Consider the following 14614-nt stretch of genomic DNA (forward strand, 5'->3'; position numbering starts at 1 on the left):
AAAACAATAATTAATACAAGGTCTTCATTCCCATGTGTATCTGCGATGAATGCGCGAGAGTAACATTGGCCCTCTTATCACAAAAAATTATGTCGGCTCTTTCACATCGTGTGTAATTTTGACATTTTTAATCGAAACTTAAACTACTGCATGTTAGGTGAGCCATTCGTTGTTGTTCTATATGTTTTGACTCTAATTTTAAAATGCAGGTTGAACTATTTGACTTTGTCTCAAGAAATAGAAGTATTATTGTAAATTATGGAAGTATTTCACTGCTTATGCAAAAGTACACCCAACCTTTCCGGGACTTTCCCCACACCGCAACGTGCATTATGAGAAAGCGTAGGAGAGGTTACATAATATACTCTCTCAATAATTAATCACGTCGTCATCGATTCTTGTGCAATGTGTTCGAATGCTTTGTGCCCATCACCAAGTCACTTTGAAACACCTCGTCAAAAAGTAGGTTGACACGAGGTGTCTGTTTCGTGTAGTAAGGTTTATATCACATTTTCGATAACTTTCTTTTAAAAATTCTGATTGTAAAGTTCCTACATTAACCACATAGTACATATTATCACAGTGATATAAATAAATTCCTATACTAAAGTTACTACATCAAAATGTTATTATTCAGATCATGCAGTTCGTTTTCCTAGTTACAGTGAGCTAATTAGTTTCGTAAGAAATGATGACAATTAAAAGATTTTCCTGTCTCGAAATCTGGTACGTCTATCCACAGGGAAAAATCTTATGTGCTAATAGGTAAATATGGGAGGAAAGACCAGTGTCAAATTAAGGAGCTATCTTTCCTCGTTTCAGCAACATATCTACATGAGCCAAAACTTTATTAGTTTATCAGGTAAGCCAATTACAGCCAAAGTACTGCAAATTTCTAGGATATGTTTGAGATACTTTTGATTGTATGGTTTTTCTTAATCTATTGACATCCACATTTGTGAGCAAGGGGTTTTGATTAAAAATGACTAAATTTAAATTTTAATAAACAAGATAAATCACATGGTCATATACCTGGGATTCCCAATGCGTAGGCACAAATTACTGCTGAATACTTCAGTAGCTGCTGCTCATACCAAATAACATAAATACAAAACATAATAATAATCCACTCTGCCATCGAAAGGCAAACATTGTTAGCTATAGAACTTGCAAACTATTAAAAGTAAACTAATTTTACAGTGATATCCTGGAACGATGCATTGTTAAGGCCAAAGTCAGCGCCATTTTCAGTCGGTCTCCGCTTTCGGTCATTCTGTTTAGTGTCAGTCTATTCTCATTCTGTTCTTAGTCTCCATGTGGTACAGCTTCAGATTAGCCAGTCTGTATTTTACCCACCCTTTCGTTTAATTCAAGCTGAAAATTTTTTTTATAATTACGAATTATAGACGTCATAATGTGTGTTTTGGGTCTTTTGAACGATATTTATGACTCTTTCTTCTTCATGGTGTACGAAGCAGCTTCTCAACACTTCATTTGTATTGTGTGCTCCTTTAATTTCTCTCGAGACAAGTCCATATTAACTACCTGATTATAAATGTTAGAGACTGTAAGAAACCTAGTCATCACCTACAGAATCTTAAAGACATGACCAAAAGGAGAGCTTCTGTAAAGTTTGGAAGGTAAGAGATGAGATACTGGCAGAAGTAAAGCTGTGAGGACGGGGCGTGCGTCGTGCTTGGGTAGCTCAGACGGTAGAGCACTTTCCCGCGAAAGGCGAAAGGTCCCGAGTTCGAGTCTTGGTCCGGCACACAGTTTTAATCTGCCAGGAAGTTTCTTACATGATCAAAAATTGCTAAATTTCCAATTCTGAACTTCCAAAAAAAAACTTCTGCTTACATCCTAAAATAGCACATCCAGGTGGTGATGCAGCTACCAAAGCTTATTCCGTCACAGGTAGGACTAGTTTACGTGACTACCTACCTCTTTCATAGGGCCGTGACTTACCTGTTCGATTTTAATCACTAAGCCAACAGCAAAGGAAGTTGACGGGAGGGAGTAGGGAGTAATGCGAAAAGTGTTAAATTTAGCGACATCTTTCTACGACAACAGCTCTAACAGTTAACTCTCAACTGTAATAATGTGACTGTTTTTAGCCAGGTTCGTAAGTTGTTTGTATGCCACACAGCCACGGCATTTCACTAGCAACTGTTCGGACGAAGTTGTTCTCGCCCGACGTTCCAAATAAACAGTTATTATGACCAACAGCATCGTTGCCTCTGTATGCGATGTAATGTATTCTGATTTAGCACCAGTTTCGTCAGGTAATCTATCATCACAATCTTTACTGTGTCTGACGAACAAACGGAGATAATGTCGTCAGAAATCATGTCGCAGCCAGTCAGTTTACGTCTGTAAAATCTACAGGATGAGGCGTGCACGCAATTTATTCAATATGTAAACGTCACTACAGATATTCGGATTCTCGTTATGATATATTAGATGTGCCTGCAATCATTGGCGCAGACGAATAGCGAAACTCTGCATGATTTGTTGAAGTTTCGCAACATTGATGCTGTCGAAGACCTCCTGAACGGCTATTTTCAGCTCGGAAATGGTTTTGGGGTTATTGTTGTACTCCTTGTCTTTCATATAGCCCCCAAAAAGGAGTCGCATGTTCAGATCCGGAGAATATGGTGACAATAGAGGTCCACGCCAGGGGCCTCTGGGTACCCAAGAGACAGAATGCGGTCCTCACAGTGCTCTTCCAGGACATCAAACACTCTCCTGCTTCGATGAGGTCGAGCCCCATATTGCATGAACTACGTCTTGTCGAAATCAGGGTCACTTTGTATAATGGGGATGAAATCCTCTCCCAAAACCTTTACGTACCGTTCGGTAGTCACCGAGCCATCAAGGAATACCTCACCGATTACAAGTGAGAGCTGTGCTTTGAGTCCTTTGCAAGTTGCACAGTAAACTCGCTTTGTCCCACACTTAGTGGGAATGGCTTTCAGAAAAAGATCAATAAAGTTTTATTTTGTGTACGACTCCGTACACAACGGTAAGCAGAAGTGGGCTACAGAGAGGTGCAGCAACTGTTTTCGTGGGCAAGATGGGTACGAGCAGAAGTTATTAGCGAACAAGTTAACACAGTAAACAGGAGATGTACTTAACTCGTATTTCTCCAATAATACGAAGACTCCTTACAAATAATGCAGCAAGAATTAGAGTCCAGCTGATACAGTAGCAAGGCAACGGACTTGCCGCAGTGGATACACCGGTTCCCATCAGATCACCAAAGTTAAGCGCTATCGGGCGTGGCTGGCACTTGGATGGGTCACCGTCCGGGCCGCCATTCGCTGTTGCCATTTTTCGGGGTGCACTCAGCCTCGTGATGCCATTTGAGGAGCTACTCGACCGAATAGTAGCGGCTCCTGTCAAAGAAAACCATCATACCGACCGGGAGAGTGGTGTGCTGACCACTACCCCCTTCTACCCGCATCCGACGGTCTGATGGTCCCCATGGGCCACTTGTGGCCTGAAGACGGAGTGCTTGAGTGCTTTCATACAATAGCAGCTACGATGAGGATCGCTGTACTAAGCAAGAACTATGGTGTCACGGTGATCAGGCTCCAAGTGCAAGTCCCTTGAGTGGCTGGCGCTGGCCGTCCTATATTGCGGCAGCAGAGGGCGTTCGCAGACCACAGCCGCTGTAGGTGTGGGGAAGTGGACGCGCACCATTGGGTCCAGCAGGTCCTATATGACCACGTCGATGTCACGTTGTTGTTGTTGTGGTCTTCAGTCCTGAGACTGGTTTGATGCAGCTCTCCATGCTGCTCTATCCTGTGCAAGCTTCTTCATCTCCCAGTACCTACTGCAACCTACATCCTTCTGAATCTGCTTAGTGTATTTATCTCTTGGTCTCCCTCTACGATTTTTACCCACCACGCTGCCCTTCAATGCTAAATTTGTGATCCCTTGATGCCTCAAAACATGTCCTACCAACCGATCCCTTCTTCTAGTCAAGTTGTGCCACAAACTTCTCTTCTCCCCAATCCTATTCAATACCTCCTCATTAGTTACGTGATCTACCCACCTTATCTTCACCATTCTTCTGTAGCAACACATTTCGAAAGCTTCTATTCTCTTCTTGTCCAAACTAGTTATCGTCCATGTTTCACTTCCATACATGGCTACACTCCATACAAATACTTACTTTCAGAAACGACTTCCTGATACTTAAATCTATATTCGACGTTAACAAATTTCTCTTCTTCAGAAACGATTTCCTTGCCATTGCCAGTCTACATTTTATATCCTCTCTACTTCAACCATCATCAGTTATTTTACACCCTAAATAGCAAAACTCCTCCTCGGGAAAAATTACGGCTGTAGCTTCCCGTTGCTTTCAGCCGTTCGCAGTACCAGCACAGCAAGGCCGTTTTCGTTAATGTTACAAGGCCAGATCAGTCAATCATCCAGACTGTTGCCCCTGCAACTACTGAAAAGGCTGCTGCCCCTCTTCAGGAACCACATGTTTGTCTGGCCTCTCAACAGATACCCCTCCGTTGTGGTTGCACCTACGGTACGGCCATCTGTATCGCTTAGGCACGCAAGCCTCCCCACCAACGGCAAGGTCCATGGTTCACGGGGGGGTCGGTGTCACGCAAACACGTAATTCCGTTATCAACTTCGCCATGCCCATAGGGTGATATCAACAAGTGATACCACACTTTACACCGCTGTCAAGTTACTTTTCATTTAGACGAGATACACTTGTAGGTGTGATTATTTTGTTCTAGTCCTACATGTCCAGAATTAAGCGCATCTCGTGGTTTAGTGAATAGCGTCTCTGCCTTGATCGCAGGGACCTGGTTCGATTCCTGGAGTGCTTGGTGATCTGATTCACTCAGGGATTGGATGTTCCTGTTGTCCAAGTCTCATTTCTATTGACAAGCAAGTCGCCAAGTGGCGTCGAATAAAAAGAGATCCACCAGGCAGTCGAACCATGCCAGACTCTGCTACCGAGATAATAATACTGCAGGATCATTTCATTTTATTTTATGTGCAGTGTGTGGGAATGTCAGTTGTAGAAGACCGAGGTAACGGGTTCTATTTGCAGGTTACAATTAAAGAGGGGGCCTGTTTTGGCTACCAAATATACAGGCGAAAAAAAAAAACCGCAACACCAAGATGATGATGTGTGAAATAAATGGAACTTGGTAGATGTCTCTTTAAATTTCGCACCCGTCGCATAAAAGACCCGGTAGTAGCACCAGTAAGAGGATGCTACTCAGGTTTGCTTTAAATATACACGGTCACGGTCATTGGTTACCTTTGAGACTGGACGTCTTGAGTTCATGTTAGTGAAGAATGTCTTTGAGGCGATAAAGACGCCTTCATCATAACATTAGTGAGTTTGAACGAAGTTGAGGGGCTTCATGTCTCTTCTGCGATACTGCAGAAAGGCTTGGCAGGAACGTAGCCATTGTACCTGACTGCTGGCGGAGGTTGTCACGAGAATGTATGTTCGCATGAAGACCGGGCTCCGGATGGCCATGTGGTGCTACCGAGAGGAAGGACCATCGTGTTCGGCGAGTGTCTCTGGCGCATCGTACTGCATCTGCAGCAGCAGTTTGAGCAGCAGCTGGCACCAAAGTGGCACAAGGACCTGTTACAGATTGGTTACTTAAAGGACAGCTCCGAACCAGACGTGCTGTAGCGTGATCGCCACTGATCCCAAACCACCGCCATCTCCGACTTAGTGGTGTTAAGCGAGAGCTCATTCGAGGGCAGGGTGGAGGTCTGCTGTGTTTTATGATGAAAGCTGCTTCTGTCTAGGAGCCAGTGAAGCCGTATGTCGGTCGGAAAGAGGCCAATTGAAGGCCTGCAACCAACCTGTCTGCACACTGCACACTGGACCTGTACTCACATTCCGGTTAGGGGTGCGATTTGACAGCAGGAGCACTCTCATGTTTATACCATTCACCATGACTGCACATTTGTATGTCTTCCGATGATTCGACTTTTTGTTCTGCCATTCATGAACAGCATTCCAGGGACTGTTTCCCAACAGGATAACGCTAGCATACACACAGCTGTTACAACCCAACATGCTCTACAGAATATCGACATCAATCGAGCACATAATGGATATCATCAGGCGACATTTGCAGCGTCACACACACACACACACACAGCATTAACTGTCCCTGTATTGACCGATCAAGTGCAACAGGTATGGAACTCCATTTCGCAGACTGACAGCTGACACCTGTACGATACAGTGCATGCACGTCTGCATGCTTGCAGTCAGCATTCTGGGGGTCAAACCGGTTATTAATGTATTAGCATTTCACAGGTGCAATGGATTATGTCGCGTTGACATTAACTTGTGATCTTAAAGTGTGAATCACTTAAATGTTTCCTAGATAAATGTTTTTCCTTAATTTCATTACTCCACATTAATAATTTTTTGGTGTTGCGATTTTTTTCAGTTAGTCGATGATGAACAAAAATCGTGTAGCTGCTACATCGTGAATCGAACAATGTTTTCAAACGAATTTTTTTTATTATGCGTCTGTCGATCGATATACACAAAAAAGTCTATTTTACGTAAGTACGACTTGCAAATAACTCCCTATGAGAAATAAATCTAGTTTTGACAAAGTTTTTGTATTTTAATGAATCATTCTTCACAAACACAAGTCCCGTATTGTTTACAGAATCAACTCACAACATAACGCATCTGCATAAATATTTTGTAAGGCACTTGAAAATTAAATTAGAGTAAAATGTCTTCTCTATTTCATATATCTGGTCAGCAGTACATGCAGTAAAGCTTGTTATACACTCCTGGAAATTGAAATAAGAACACCGTGAATTCATTGTCCCAGGAAGGGGAAACTTTATTGACACATTCCTGGGGTCAGATACATCACATGATCACACTGACAGAACCACAGGCACATAGATACAGGCAACAGAGCATGCACAATGTCGGCACTAGTACAGTGTATATCCACCTTTCGCAGCAATGCAGGCTGCTATTCTCCCATGGAGACGATCGTAGAGATGCTGGATGTAGTCCTGTGGAACGGCTTGCCATGCCATTTCCACCTGGCGCCTCAGTTGGACCAGCGTTCGTGCTGGACGTGCAGACCGCGTGAGACGACGCTTCATCCAGTCCCAAACATGCTCAATGGGGGACAGATCCGGAGATCTTGCTGGCCAGGGTAGTTGACTTACACCTTCTAGAGCACGTTGGGTGGCACGGGATACATGCGGACGTGCATTGTCCTGTTGGAACAGCAAGTTCCCTTGCCGGTCTAGGAATGGTAGAACGATGGGTTCGATGACGGTTTGGATGTACCGTGCACTATTCAGTGTCCCCTCGACGATCACCAGTGGTGTACGGCCAGTGTAGGAGATCGCTCCCCACACCATGATGCCGGGTGTTGGCCCTGTGTGCCTCGGTCGTATGCAGTCCTGATTGTGGCGCTCACCTGCACGGCGCCAAACACGCATACGACCATCATTGGCACCAAGGCAGAAGCGACTCTCATCGCTGAAGACGACACGTCTCCATTCGTCCCTCCATTCACGCTTGTCGCGACACCACTGGAGGCGGGCTGCACGATGTTGGGGCGTGAGCGGAAGACGGCCTAACGGTGTGCGGGACCGTAGCCCAGCTTCATGGAGACGGTTGCGAATGGTCCTCGCCGATACCCCAGGAGCAACAGTGTCCCTAATTTGCTGGGAAGTGGCGGTGCGGTCCCCTACGGCACTGCGTAGGATCCTACGGTCTTGGCGTGCATCCGTGCGTCGCTGCGGTCCGGTTGGTTGGTTGGTTGTTTGGGGAAGGAGACCAGACAGCGTGGTCATCGGTCTCATCGGATTAGGGAAGGATGGGGAAGGAAGTCGGCCGTGCCCTTTCAGAGGAACCATCCCGGCATTTGCCTGGAGTGATTTAGGGAAATCACGGAAAACCTAAATCAGGATGGCCGGACCCGGGATTGAACCGTCGTCCTCCCGAATGCGAGTCCAGTGTCTAACCACTGCGCCACCTCGCTCGGTGCTGCGGTCCGGTCCCAGGTCGACGGGCACGTGCACCTTCCGCCGACCACTGGCGACAACATCGATGTACTGTGGAGACCTCACGCCCCACGTGTTGAGCAATTCGGCGGTACGTCCACCCGGCCTCCCGCATGCCCACTATACGCCCTCGCTCAAAGTCCGTCAACTGCACATACGGTTCACGTCCACGCTGTCGCGGCATGCTACCAGTGCTCCGTATGCCACGGCAAACTGGCTGACACTGACGGCGGCGGTGCACAAATGCTGCGCAGCTAGCGCCATTCGACGGCCAACACCGCGGTTCCTGGTGTGTCCGCTGTGCCGTGCGTGTGATCATTGCTTGTACAGCCCTCTCGCAGTGTCCGGAGCAAGTATGGTGGGTCTGACACACCGGTGTCAATGTGTTCTTTTTTCCATTTCCAGGAGTGTATGATTGAAAGGATTTACGTCAAGAAAACTATTAATTCTGATATCTTGGAGCGGGAATATTACCAACAGACATTGAAGACTTTCGTGAAACTTAACGAATGTCATAAATTTGTACATTATCTTAAAAATATAGTTCCTCTGAGCCATGGAAAAATGACGTGTTACCTTCTTTACAGTCACTGACTTTTAGTGTAGACGTATATTGTACAGGGACATTGTTGAAATTTGTACCTTATATTTGACGTTGTTCTTGTACTTCATTTAACTTAGCGTTTCGTACACTGTAGGAAGTATATGGATAGATTTTCTGTTAAGTTACGAAATAAATGGAAGAACGAATATACGCTCTAAGTAACTAACTCGTCGAATTATGTATGTTTCATCAAATAAATGATAACAAATTATGTCTTTTTCAGGTCTTAATGGACTGTGGGTTTCCTGCAATTACAGCGCGATAGATCAGTAATTAGCTGAAGACGTTTTCAAGTCGTCATGCTTCCAAAAAAGCATTCTCAAGCTACCCACTTTCATTATTTTAGTTGGTAGTATGAAGGTTCGAGGATTATAAGTATAAACCAGGTGTTGCAGATAAGACAGAAAGAGGCTTCTCCATTAAAAAGAGATTTTTTAAAACAAAACACTGTTCTTCTTCAGCCCCTATTGTATCCATTTCTCTGACGGTGGGTGATCTAACATGGCCCACCGGTGTGTCTGAGATCGGACAATTGGTAAAGAAAAATGAGGAGAAATTGAATAGGCCGGCCGGAGTGGCCGTGCGGTTCTAGGCGCTACAGTCTGGAACCGAGCTACCGCTACGGTCGCAGATTTGAATCCTGCCTCGGGCATTGATGTGTGTGATGTCCTTAGGTTATTTAGGTTTAATTAGTTCTAAGTCCTAGGCGACTGATGACCACAGAAGTTAAGTCGCATAGTACTCAGAGCCATTTTAACCATTTTTTAGAAATTGAATAGGAATAGCGGGAAATACAACATACATCTACTGATACACAGAGTGTCCATAATTAAAGTTCCAGTTTCAAATGCTATAGACAGAGTACCACAGTTCTTAATGATGTCAGACTTGAACTGCAAATTATTGACGCAGGGGGAAACATCGTGGAACAAAAAAGATGGTTCAATTGGCTCTGAGCACTACGGAACTTCATATTTGAGGTCATCAGTCCCCTAGAACTTAGAACTACTTAAACCTAACTAACCTAAGGACATCACTCACATCCATGCCCGAGGCAGGATTCGAACCTGCGACCGTAGCGGTCCCGCGGCTCCTGACTGAAGTGCCTAGAACCGCTCGGCCACACCAGCCGGTTAAAAAAAAGGTGTTACAAAAAACTGACCAGTAGAGGATCTTATAAGCGACAGAATATGTAGCAAACAACCTTGCGGCACACAGTTATTTAAGATTGCGTTCTTGACGCCCAACATGAATCCGTCCATGAAGGATAGCGCGCTACTGGTAAAGCTCTATTATGGGAGTGGTTGATGTGCGCCAGTGGTCCTGCAGAAGTTCCGGATACTCAAGGACATGGAGAAAGGCATTGGCCCGATGACTGCTAATGGTCTTGAGAAAATAACTACAAAATTCGACGTGCCGTCAAGACAGACGTTAGCTCCGGAACTTCTTCCTTTCATGGAAGTGGACAATGATTAGCAATGGAATGTTCTGTGGACAAACGAAGCTCATTTCCAGCTCCGAGGATATGTGGCACGGTAAACTCGCACGCACATCAACCGGTACCGTTTCATTCCGCAAAGGTAACTTTGTGGTGCTGGTTGACGGTATTGTTTATCGTAGGACCGTATTTCCTGGTGGAGATGAGTCCAGGGGGTCCTGTTACCTGTACGGTGATTGGTAAATGTCACGAAAGGCTTTTGCGTACCGACGTCATTGCAACCCTAAAACAGCGTGGACATATCAGTAGGATCATTTTTATTCACGGTGGCACTCCTCTGCAAATTGCACAGCGAGTGAAACAGCTGCTGCAGAGCCATTTCGGAAAAGCTACAATTATCAGCAGTCATTTCCTTACAGCCTGGCCCCCCAGATCACTTGATCCTATTACGTGTGATTACTGGCTGTGGCGTTATCTGAAATATAGTGTTTTGTGCTCAAATTACGAACGTAGCTGAACTGAAGACCTGCACTGCGCAATGCTTTCTGAACGTGAGTCCCAGAGACACTCCAATTTCGTGGAAAACTTGCTGTTTCTCGATTTCAACCTGTCAAGAAACATGCCTGAACATGCCTTGCACCACTTGCAAGGCAATTAGAAATCGAAGTCACTTTGCTTTCTATGCAGTTAAAGTTCGCCTCCGATGTGGTACGACCTTGCCGTGGTGGATGGTATTACTTGATAATGCCGAACTTGTGCAGTCATTCACACTGAACAGTGCGGATGGTGTAACGTGGTTCATCTATCATTTGCAGCCGACCCCATTTACGTTAAGATACTTACAGCGCCAGCTATTGGTTAAATTTTCCTTAATTTTTTGGTTCCATGACGTTGGCTCTTTCCTTAATATGCTGTTCGAATTTTATGTCATTCTGAGCAGCGATTCTCTTTATACAGCGTTTTGAAACTGCAACTATAATTGTTGACACCCTGTGATTTGGCTAATGCCCATAGCATCTCTGAATTCAACAGCTGTGTATTGAAACTAGTCTTTTATATACAGCTATACTCGGTTTCGGTCGGTACAGATTTTTTCAGTGGCTCACATACAGCTGACGGGTATGTGATTGGTGCCTTACTTTCGTAGAACCTCCGTATTCCTTGACCAACACTGTGTCTCCGGTCACTTAATTTCTGTCCACGCTGAAGACTTGAAATGCGAGACACTTCATCCATGTGCTGCTAGCCACTAGCTCCGTGCTCTCTGAAAATTGAGGCGCGTTTTCGTCGTCCTCTGCCTCCGTTCAACGCTCCAGCGTCGCTGCCTGTGTTATCGACAAGCGTTTGCTTACGTGGCGCAAGCGCTCCGGGCCTCAGAGGCTTTCATAAATTGATAGAGCAGTTAACATTTTACACAGCTGCATTAGGTTATTAAGGAAATTTTCCATTACTGAATTTCAGTACAGCTCATCCTTTTAATTACATGCCATTTACAAATATGAAGAGGAGCGCAAAACAAAGAGACATGTAGAAAGGAAAAGCAAAACTGCAAAGTTAAATAGGTTATTTCATCGTGAAAATATCATTATTACGTCCACACACGTGGATTATTTTTAACGTCGTGGTGATACAACTTGCTCCCTGATACACACTGAAGAGCCAAAGAATGTGGTACACCTGCTTAACCTCATGCAGGGCGTCGCTAACACGCAAAAGTGCCACAGCACGACGTGACATGGACTCGACTAATGTCTGAAGTAGTGCTGGAGGGAACTAAAACGACGAATCTTGCAAGGCTGTCCATAAATCGGTAAGAGTACGATGAGGTGGAGGTCTCTTCTGAATAACCGCGCGACCGCTACGGTCGCAGGTTAGAATCCTGCCTCGGGCATGGATGTGTGTGGTGTCCTTAGGTTAGTTAGGTTCAAGTAGTTCTAAGTTCTGGGGGACTGATGACCACAGCAGTTAAGTCCCATAGTGCTCAGAGCCATTTGAACCATTTGATCTCTTCTGAATAACACGTTGCAAGGCACCCCAGATACCCTCAATCAATAACGCTCATATCTGGGGAGTTTGGTGGTCAGCGGAAGTGTTAAGCTCAGAAGAGCGTTCGTGGAGCCACTCTGTAGAAATTCTGGAATTGAGGGATGTCACATTGTCCTGCTGGAGCTACCCAAGATGATTAGATAGGATGCTTACGTATGTGTCACCTGTCAAAGTTATATCTAGACGTATGAGGGATCCCATATCACTCCAACTGCACACGCCCCACACCATTACAGAGCCTCCACCACCTTGAAAAATCCTCTGCTGACATGCAGGGTGCATGGATTTATGAGGTTTTCTCCATACCCATGCACGTCCATCCGCTCGAAACAATTTGAAACGAGACTCATCCGACAAGGCAATATGCTTCCAGTCATCAACAGTCCAATGTCGGTGTTGACGGGCCCAGGCGAGGTGTAAAGCCTGGTGCAGTCGTCGAGGGTACACGAGTGGGTCTTTGGCTCTATAAGTCTGCATGAATGGTGTTTCGTTGAATGGTTCGCACTTTGGCATTTGTTAATGGCCCAGAATTAAAATCTGCAGCAATTTGCGGAAGATTCATACTTCTGTCACGTTGATCCTTTTCTTTCAGGATCTATCTGCGGTCGCAGCAATGTCGGAGATTTGATGTTTTACCGGATTCCTGATGTTCACGGTACACTTGTGAAACGGTGGCACGGGAAAACCTCCTTTTCATCGCTACCTCGGAGATTGTGTGTCCCATCGCACGTGCGCCGACTATAACACCATGTCCAAACTCGCTTAAATGTTGATAACCTGTCATTGTAGCAGCATTAACCGATCTAACAACTGAATCAGAAACTTGTCTTCTTATACAGTCGTTGGCGACAGCAGCGACGTTTTCTTCCTGTTTACACCTCTCTGTATTCGAATACGTATGGCTATACCAGTTTCTTTGGTGCTTCAGTGTACATTTCAGAGCCTGTGGTCTGAAGATGGTTGTATAGAGTTACCGGATTCAAAATAAATGATTTATTGAGATCTGCACTACTTTTTGACAGAAAATCATTTACAGTTGCAGATCGCATGCGCGCACCTAAATTTGCGATAGGGTAGGTGGCGTTCGCAATTAGCGCCGCACATGCGTGGATAGTCGGCAACAGTGGCTTATGTGAAGTGAACACCTCTGAAACATATGACTACTAAAGTACGAGAACATTCATGAGAAGCAGTGACAGAAAGAGGTAGGATCGTGGGCACCAAAAGATCGATTGCTCATAAAAGTAATTAGTTCGAAGCCGACGGAACATAAACATGTCCAGAAGGCATGATTCGGCCGATCACAACCCGTTACAAGTCCAGTGTTCAATGTTGCGATTTTGCATCCGATCACCGCAAAAATCAGTGCTCCAGGAAGCGCGCGATAGAGGGGTGAGCGGTCAAATGTAAGATGAATTTTAAATGCTGCAAGCTGGAAACTGTAGATTCATGCGATGAACGGGGATGATCTTAGCTAGAATATTTTGATACTGGATGATACACGAAAACAGGGAATTTGCAAGGAAATTTATTTAGGCTCAAGAGGCGCAATTAAAACTTAACGGTACTATGAACCCCCACAACTGTGTCGACGGGACTTCGCAAAATACTCACGTACATGTGGACAAGGCAGTGAATGTGTGGTGTGGTCTGTCATCGGGTGATCTGATATGGCTCAAACAATGTTACAAGATTTTATTCATCCGAACTATGCATGTGGATTGAATTTTTAACTCTAAGAAGACAAAGGCTGTCCTCACTACCAGTGAGATAACACACGACCAGTGTAGCCCATGGGTATAAGACGCTATATTGAGTATCCACCTCACTCTCCTCTGTTCACAACAGTGGAGGTGTGGGGGACTGCCAAAGATAACGTGTATCGACAAAAACAATTTCCGACCAACGAGCTACGTGAAAAACTCGTAGCGTCATATGCGGCCATTAAGCCTCTGATAGCCGTAATTCTGACTGCAGTTCGGCGCCATTGGCGTTTTTAAAAGGCTGCTACTAGTCATTTCGAACATACAACTCCATCTAGCGACAAAAACTGCAACTGTTTATTATTCAGTAGGGAATACTCACTGTTTCGCTTGCGACTTGCAAAGCGTGCGTTATGCTTTATTCACCTCTGAAAGTTTGTTCCGATTCTCTTTTTCTTTTGCTGTTATAGGAAAGGTCAGTGAATGTCCTGCAGATCACAGAGAAGAGGAGGATGGGGCAACGGTATTGTTATGTCTTGGCTGCACTCTTTCTTGTGACGTAAGATAAGTACAGCTTTATAACATTGTCTCCTGTCGCTAAAAATGAGTAAATAATTTTGAAAGATCCCTTTGCACAATTGCCTCTGCTACTTTAATCACTTCCTTCGAAACATCATCTCCGTATAGCTTGCCTTTCTTCATACCTGGAGTCGGTTTACACTTCTCGTCCAGCATTGCTGTTTCATATTCCGAGTACTTGAGGCAAAA

Source organism: Schistocerca cancellata, chromosome 3, assembly GCF_023864275.1.
Source record: "Schistocerca cancellata isolate TAMUIC-IGC-003103 chromosome 3, iqSchCanc2.1, whole genome shotgun sequence".
Classification (NCBI taxonomy): Eukaryota; Metazoa; Arthropoda; class Insecta; order Orthoptera; family Acrididae; genus Schistocerca; species Schistocerca cancellata.